This window comes from Carassius carassius, chromosome 16 (genome assembly GCF_963082965.1).
Source record: "Carassius carassius chromosome 16, fCarCar2.1, whole genome shotgun sequence".
Taxonomy (NCBI): Eukaryota; Metazoa; Chordata; class Actinopteri; order Cypriniformes; family Cyprinidae; genus Carassius; species Carassius carassius.
Window position 1 is genome coordinate 29,572,240 of NC_081770.1, and position 9,202 is coordinate 29,581,441.

A 9,202-nucleotide genomic window follows, 5' to 3' on the forward strand; every position below is an offset into this window, starting at 1 on the left:
ATGAAAGGAAGTATAAACTACTTGCGTTTAGCAGCGCGTCTAAAGATCCTCTGAGCTGTGAGACATGTGAAAACAACATTTCAAAATAAGAGTCCCGACTGTAGAGTCTGCGGGAAAAGACGCCTGTATGAGAGAGCGCTCGCTGTGACTTTTATTTTACAAAAGAAGGATAAGGAAATGCTCTCTGTCTCAGCGCGGTAAAACCAGAAAAATGAAAGTAAAGGTGCAAAGCAAACAAAACTATTTTTATCAACCATAATTTGTATTATCCATTAGATTTTTTTTATTGTTGTAGTAAGTATTAGCCTCATTTATTTTATTTCTTTTTTAAACAAATTTCATTGACACAAAGGGAAAAATACAAATACACACATTTGTTTGAAACATAAGTAACTCAGTGTTAAATATTTTTTTTATTGAACTGTTGTGTAAAATTTATATATAACAACAAAGACTATAGAATATATAATTAAAACCAATCAATTTAGTGATGTTTTCATTAAATATTTAATTACTTGTACTACATCATGTAAATTATGTTAAAATGTCCATGCATTTATATACATTGGAAAAACGAGTTGCCAGCTAAATTTTTTTATTTGTGAATATAAATTAGGAGACGTGATGAGAATTCAACAATAGCAAGGCATTTTCAAGACTGTAGTCATAACATTAAGGATTTAAGTTGTATAGGTGTTTCCAGAAGAGTAACCTAGAGAAAAAAACTTTTACAAAGAGAACCTTATTGGTTGTATCGTCTATAAGGTCTGTCTCCCTTGGATTTAAATGATGACTTTGATCTTTCTTGTCTTCTTTGTTGTTTAACTCTTTATTGTTTGGTTAGAGTGGATGATACTGACTGATGAACGGCTTGTGGCATGATGCGTCGGCTCGTTCCCCACTTTCATTCATGCTGATGGTCTGAAGTAGATTTCTTTTCTTTTTTTTATTTTCTTTTTTGATGGATTATTTGTGTTAATGGGGTCATATGATCAAATGGACTTGGCCCAAATGTGGCCTCAAGCTGGCACTGCTGGGATCCTGTTGGCAATGGCATGTACCCTTTCAGCCAGAGCTGGGCCATGTGTGGCAATGATGGCACGGCATGGATCCGGCAAACAATATGAGGGCCGATTGTTGGTGGGAGGAGTGTGGACCAGCTCAGTCCAGTGACATGTGGCCCAAATCAGGGAGAGGAGGTTTGGCAAAAAATCGGCAGCTGTCAACAGGAAGTGGCTGCCAATAAAACCGGACGGCAGCTGTCACTAAAAACCTGAAATTGGAGAAAGCTGCCAGCAGCAGCAAGACAAATAAATAATTATATAAATGTATAATTATTTTGAATACTTATTTAAATAATTATAAAGGTCAGTATTGTATATTATTTGATTGAAAATGTTGATAAAATATAAACAAAGGCAAAAAGATAATTTGGCTAAACGTTAATTTCCATCTGAATGTTTATGTATGAATGCATGCGTGTACATCAATGTTTGTGTGTAATAATGAAAGTTATGCGCACACACACACACACACACATATTTATGAGAGAGGCACATACTAGGTGTATGTTGTATATTTATTATATAGGCTAAACACAGAAATGATCAAAAAGAGAGAGGTCTCATCTTTTTAAAAAATTATATTTTACAGTTACATTTGTAGTATTTCAAGAAACAACATACACACACACACACACACACACATATATATATATATATATATATATATATATATATATAACAATACAAAATGATGAGGGGAGATAATCTTGACATGTAAAGTGTTAAGGATTTGACATCACCCTAACTGTTCAGTGTAGCACAACTGCTTATCCCAGAATAGATTTAATCTATTCCAAAAGCAAGTGGTACACCTGCACATGCATTGTATTAGAGTAAACACACCTCAAAATAGCAAAACAAAAAGTTCTTAAAAGAAGAATCAATAAGTTAATGGATATCAGAAAATCTCCTGAATGATGTTACGAATTACAGTAACAAACGTTCATATTTAATGGTACGTTAAACATAATATTTGAAGTTAATAATGGTAGCCCCCAACATACTAACAGCAACAATTATACATGCTGTAACATTGTACACAAACTACCTTTCTACCACTAATTAGGTTGCATTTAACAATTAAACTAAAGTAGGCAAAGTTACACTGCCATTCACTAAGATAATTCAAATTAAACTTACAATGCAAAATTATTAATTACTCCGATCACCGATTTCTGAAATTACCACTAGATCAATCGACACCATTACTGAAGCATTTGGCTGCTGCTGTTGCAGTTATATGTGACTGGTTGTGTCCACGTTGGTCGATACTGATTGGCTGCCACCGAGTGGCAGGTCCCGCATACTTTCTGGCTGCCTGTAACTGCCTTCCGGCTGTCAATGGCAGCCACTTCCTGCGAGAAGGGTATAACTGCAGCCTGGAGATCTCTAAATAGGGGAGGGAACTCCAATATGGGGTGGGAACTCCAAAATAGGGTGTGGCTTCCTCCCATTGAGAGACAGGCGCATGACACACATGCACAATTTTCCCCCCAATCCACTTCAGTGAAAACTCTGCTCCAGTTTTTATTGGTTGTGTCAATAAAAATGGCACCTTTTTAGTTACACCCAGCATTACTACCCCCTCCTAGCCTGTGAATTGTGTGCGCCAGGACGGCCCCGTTGCTTGGAATAAAACCAAAGAGTAAATTCTTTCCCCTCCGCTGGGACGGCTCCTGAGTGGTTCCCGTTTACATCATGAAGCAGAGGTTCAAACTTGGGTCCAAACACCACTGGCCACAAGCTTGGGGCTCTGCTCTCATGGAGAACATTTATTTATATAGCATATTTTATTTTAGGTGAACTAGAAACAATGTTTAATTTATAAAGTTTTATTTTAAACTGTAAGTCAGTAACAATTGGCTTAAGCCACAGCCAATGGTGAAAGTCTTTGCGAAAGGAGACCCCGCCCCATTTTGGAGGTTCTGCCCAATTTTGGAGTTCACACCCCATTTTGAGATCTCCGGTCTGCAGTTATACACACTTGCTTCCTGCTGCCAGCTGCCGATCTTTTATCTGAACCCCTGCTGAAATGAGGCTGAGATCTTGCAGCATATTATCTGACCCATGATAAACAAGATAAATACAATATTCCATGATAATGCTTAAATGATCACATACATTTTGATGAAGTGTTGTATTGTTTTAAAATATTCTTTGAAATGGCAAGTCAAAACCGAATGAAACATTTTCATTTCAAAATTAAGCAAATTAGTCAACTACATTGCACTGCAGTTAATTATAATTTTATTAAATTGTATATTATTATATTATTATTCTCGGTACAAATAGTCTTAGAATCCTTACATGAAAAGAGAGAGAGAGAGAGATCATTTAACCATTATCATGTAATATTTATTTGGTTTACCATGACGGCGTTGAACACTACAGTTGTGTTCAGATCATGTGCTCACTGGACTGGACTCTCTCGAATATCGTCATCATAAACAGCGGAAACGAAGTTTAAGTTGTGGTGTAGTCCGCAAGATGCAGTGGAATCATCAGCCATTAATCACGAATGTTCGTTGCTCAATTCTATATTTTTAAATCCCGAATGGATTACCCATTTTGTTTCATGCAACTAAAATTACCTATTGAAGGATGCATGAATATGACACGTCATTCCCCCACCAAAAATATAATCTTCATTAATCATCATTGTGACTAAATTGTAACAATTCACATTGCTAATGTGCCTTCAAAAATCCAAAAGATTTACAAAGTAAGGTGTGTCTGTGTTGTATCTTTGTTTGTGCTTTATCTAAGATAAGAGTATGTATGTAAACAGGTAATTTACCACAGTTGTAAAGTGCTGGAAAATTTAAATGTTCTTGGAAGTGCGTGAAAGTGATTGAATTTTACTTTGGAAGGTTTAAGAAACCTGGTGTACTATTCTCTGAACAACAGGGGGCGACGAGGAGTAATCATCCTCTAAAACCATCTGGAATCACAAATGAGAAGTTATTGGCTGCATCCGAAACTTTAGGCGCTGACTCGCTGAGTATCAGGCAATGACTTGCATGCAGCGTTTTTTTCACAAAGTCGCCTCATAAGCTGATTTTGGACAGGCTTCTGAAGCAGAGTAATGGTATACAGCATGATTTACAATAAAATATAGAACATTTGGTGATTACTAAGTGGCTATTTCATATAAAACATAATTTTTTGTTTCCCGCTGGAGAGAACACCCTTGCTGCTATAACTTAAGGGGTCTGCTGTTCTGTCCCTCAGCGAGGGAGGAAAAGAAAAGTGCATGCTGTTTTTTTCCTGCTGGTGAGACCACCCTTGCTTCTATATCTACGGGGACCTGCTGTTCTATCACTCAGTGAGGGACGAACACCCCTCAAAAAGAAAAGGGCCTGCTGTTTTTTCCCGCTGGAGAGAACACCCTTTGCTATAACTACAGGGGCCTGCTGTTCTATCCCTCAGTGTTAAGTCCAGAGACAAAGTCTTTATTGATTTATATTTTATTTAATGTTTTGTCCTACTCAATCTGCCTGGCAGGTAGTTGATTGCTCCCAGCTGTAACTGCTTACCAATTAAGAGTGAGCCAGCATAAGGCCCCGTTTACAGGATGGGAAAACGCAGATATTTCCCTGCGTTTTGGCCTGCCATTTACACGGAAACGCCGTTTTTATCCCTGAAAACGATTATTTCTAAAAACTCCGGCCAAAGTGGAGATTTCTGAAAACGCCGGTTATGTGTTGCCGTGTCAACTGGGAGAAATGGGGTTTTAGGTTCTCAAACGTCACATTATGCGCCAGAAAATGCTTAACGTCATGTGAGCGCCCTATGTTTAGAGTTTGTTTGGGTAACGTTACTGTTTTATCATGGATGCTGTTAAGGTGGTACTCATTTTTACGTTTGTGCAAACGCTTTTGGTCTGTTTGCATTTGCAAACACAACTGCTGTATTATATCGAGGAGCAGAGGCCATGTCTGTGTTGTTTTGAAAGAAACAGGAAGTTGCTCGATTTTGAGGATTCTGATTGGCTTGCATGGCTTTATCCTTCTTCCTACACTGCCGCCCATAGGTTTGGCATAGTTATGATGGCGCTTGACGGCATATTTATGCGGGTTGATGTAAACGACAACTTTTTTGAAAACGATGTTGTGTGCACGATGTTATTTTTGAAAACGGAGGGGGGGGGGATATTCTTTCTCTAAATACCCGGCTGTGTGTAAATGTGGCATAAAAGCAGAACTCCAACTACCCAACTTGGAGAGGAAACGTTCCCCCAAGACCTTTGGCCAGAGTGTTGTCTTTGTCCTTCCCAGCCTGTTGCTTCAGTTACAATTGGAGATTGTAGAGCCGCTTAGTATTCTACTTTGGTATTGCAGTATTTTTGTTTATTTTTTCATTGTGATATTCTGCAACACTTTTGTCATTTTAGTTAAAGAGATTTATACTATTCTTCACCTTTTAGTTTGTTGCTTGATTTACAGCTGCTACTATTAAAATCCCTCTTAGCAGCATAAAAATCCCTCTTTAACGTTTGCATATTTGTGTTTTGCTCATTAGCTTTATTTGGAAGCTGTAGGGAGGTGGGTGTCATTTTTGTTTAACCTTGTTTGCTCCTGTTTTGGGGCCAGGAAGGCAGTTAGGGTGGAACTCTCTTATTTTCTTTTCTTTTCTTTTCTTTGTTAGTCTAGTTAGAGGTAAACTACTCCAGTTAGATTGTATTTTTGCTTATTATTTTGGCCTTATCCTCTCCTGAAGCTATTGCTTCCTTTTTGGTATTTGTTCCACAAGCTGTGCAATAAAATCTTTTTCTGGACAACTTGTTGTTTGTGGTGCTGTGGCAGTATTTATATTAACGCTCTTTAAAATATTTTTACTTCTATGTCCACATTTACCCTTAGACTTATGTGGGACATAACAATTTCTCTTAACTTAAATTTAGGTGTCGTAAATTTTCAGCAGCTTTGAACTTGTGTGGGTGAGGAAGTGTACACGTTATAATTTGAATAATTGAATTTGATTTGGTTAAGTTTACTTTGTCTCTGACAGTGGATGAGTTTGACAGGTGTAGAAAAAAATATCTAATTGTGATTGCAGAGTTTTTAAATATTCCTGTCAGCAAATAGGCAAAGAAACAATGCATCAAAGATGAGTTGTACCGGAAGCTTGTCCAAGCAAGTATTTTGCCAGTAGATTCTATCGTGGGTGGGGAAGCTGCATCGGAAGAGTCTATTTCTGTTCATAGTAATGGTGGCGATTCGAGTTCTGATCCTTTTATTGCGCTTCGTTTAAAAGAATTAGAGCTTGAGCTCAAGAAGCAGGTGCATGAAACTCAGCTGTTAAAGTTGAAAGCTCTGGAAATTGAGGCTGATCGAGATATTAAACTTTGAAAGTTGGATCTCAAAGCTCAGACTCTTCATAGTAGGCCGGTTTCATTGCCTAGGTCTAGTCCTCCCTCATCCAGTGTTTCTGCACCGGTCGGAACGTGAAGGTGAAGTGGATGCATACTTTGTTGCATTTGAGCATATTGCCACAATTGAACTGGCAAACGGATTTGTGGGCTCTTTTGGTGGAGAGCAATATTGCTGGCAAAGTTCAAGAGGCATGTGCGGCATTTCCAGTTGAGAGTTCATTAGATTATGATGCTGTTAAGTCCGCTGTGCTCCGTGCCTATGAATTAGTCCCTGAAGCATACAGGCAGAAGTTTAGGCTGTGTTCTAAGCTGCCTTACCAAACTTTTACTGAGTTTGCAAGAGTAAAGCGGGTACTGTTTTATAAGAGGTGCTTCGCAAGCAGGGTCACGGCTTTTGAAGAACTTCAGGAACTTTTGTTGCTGGAGGATGTCAAGAGTTGTGTTTCTGAGGGCGTCGTAGTTCATATAAATGGACAAAAAGTGAGTAAGCTTGCTGAGGCAGTTTTCTTTTTGTTTTGGTACAGTTTTGGCAGACGAGTATGTGCTTACACACAGACCTGTTTTTACTTTATATGTATATTAAAATTATATTTTTTCTAGATTAGTTGTACTGAAAGCTTGTCCAAGCAGGTATTTTGCCAATAGATTCGAATGTGGGTGGGGAAGCTGCGACGCAAGAGTCTATTTCTGTTCGTAGTAAAGGTGGCGATTCAAGTTCTGATCCTTTGATTGTGCTTCTTTTAAAAGAATTAGAGCTTGAGCTCAAGAAGCAGGAGCATGAAACTCAGCTGATAAAGTTGAAAGCTCTGGAAATGGAGGCGGATCGAGATATTAAGCTTCGAAAGTTGGATTTCGCAGGTCAGACTCTTCATAGTAGGCCAGTTCCATTGCCTAGGCCTCGTCGAAACAGATTTTGATGTGAGTAGGTACGTGAGATTAGTCCCTCCCTTTCATGAAGGTGAAGTGGATGCATACTTTGTTGCATTTGAGCGTATTGCCACAATTATACTGGCCAAAGGATTTGTGGGCTCTTTTGGTGTAGAGCAAAAAGAAAAGGGCCTGCTGTTTTTTCCTGTTGGAGAGAACACCCTTGCTGCTATAACTACAGGGGCCTGCTGTTCTATCCCTCAGCAAGGGATGAAAACCCCTCAAAAAGAAACAGGCCTACTGTTTTTTTTTTCTCACTGCAGAGAACACCCTTGCTGCTATGACTACAGGGGTCTGCTGTTCTATCCCTCCTTTTGAGGGGAGAATACCCCTCTGCTAGCCAATAGGCTACATTAAGAATACCTCAATAACATTATTTTCTCTTTTCCAGGAATGGAACAAGGATGGTTTTGGGGGTTCTTCTTCAGGCAGTAATACCTCTAATTATGTTTGGGGGGTTAATGTTTAAGCTCTTGTATGTTCCATTAATTTGGAAGCAAGAACCCCCTATTGTGCACTCGTGATTTTTCTAGAATAAAGAGTATTTTTTGTTGCTTATCAACTAACCTAGTTTATATTAGTATTTTTGTCATAGATTATGATTACAATTTTTTCATTTGATTTTTTTTTTCATTAAAATAAATTTATGTAGTAGATTGTGTTTAATAATAATAATAATAATAATAATAATAATAATAATAATTCATTACATTTATATAGCACTTTTCTAGGCACTCAAAGCGCTTTTACATAGTCCAAACATATCTCCTCATCCACCACCAGCGTGCAGCATCCACCTGGATGATGCGACGGCAGCCATAGTGCGCCAGAACGCCCACCACACACCAGCTTACTGGTGGAGAGGAGACAGAGTGATGAAGCCAATCAGCAGATATGGGTATTGTTAGGAGGCCATGATTGTCAGAGGCCAATGGGCGAATTTAGCCAGGATGCCGAGGTCACACCTCTACTCTTTTCGAAAGACATCCTGGGATTTTTAATGACCACAGAGAGTCAGGACCTCGGTTTAACGTCTCATTCGAAGGACGGAAACACAAAAGTTAACGGTGTTTAACACAAATGAGTGATGATCAGGTTAACACAGAGAAGTATAGAAATTCTACATTGATTATAAAAACTGGCAGCTGGATTACACAGCTCACTGCTGTCAGTATGTCTGGTATCAGATTGGATCGGTATCAACCAATACTCAGAATTTTCGGCATAGGATCAGATCGGTTCTGAAAACATATTTCCTCACATTGCCTAAAGTATTCTGGTTGTGGTTTGAAAAGTGAAAATGCACCAGTAAAATTTAAGTGACAATATTCTAAATGTCACCGACATTGGACTGTTCACTCGATCGCAGAGAATATAAATATCCCATGGCATTTTTGTATATTATCACTATATGATTTTTCTAATTTACATTAGATATTAAATAGCTCAGGGATAACCAACCCTGCTCCTGGCGATTGGCTGTCCTGCAAAGTTTAGCTCCAACCCTAATCAAACACACCTGCTTTTAATTTTTAAGTGATCCTGAAGACCTTAATTAGTTGCATCAGGTGTGTTTGATTAGGATTGGAGCTGAACTTTGCAGGACTGTCAATCCCCTGGAGGGTTGGTTACCCCTGATAAAGCTGATTGCAGTTGATAACAAATAACCTTTCACATATTTGTAATAATATGCATAATAAGTTCCTTTACCTTATTTCTTTCCAGATAATGTAGTTCTGACAAAGCAACACCTAACATTATGACTTGCATTTTATGCAATTTATGCACTTCATTACTTTTTCATTCATGGTATTCATTTAGTAGTTGTTGATTACAC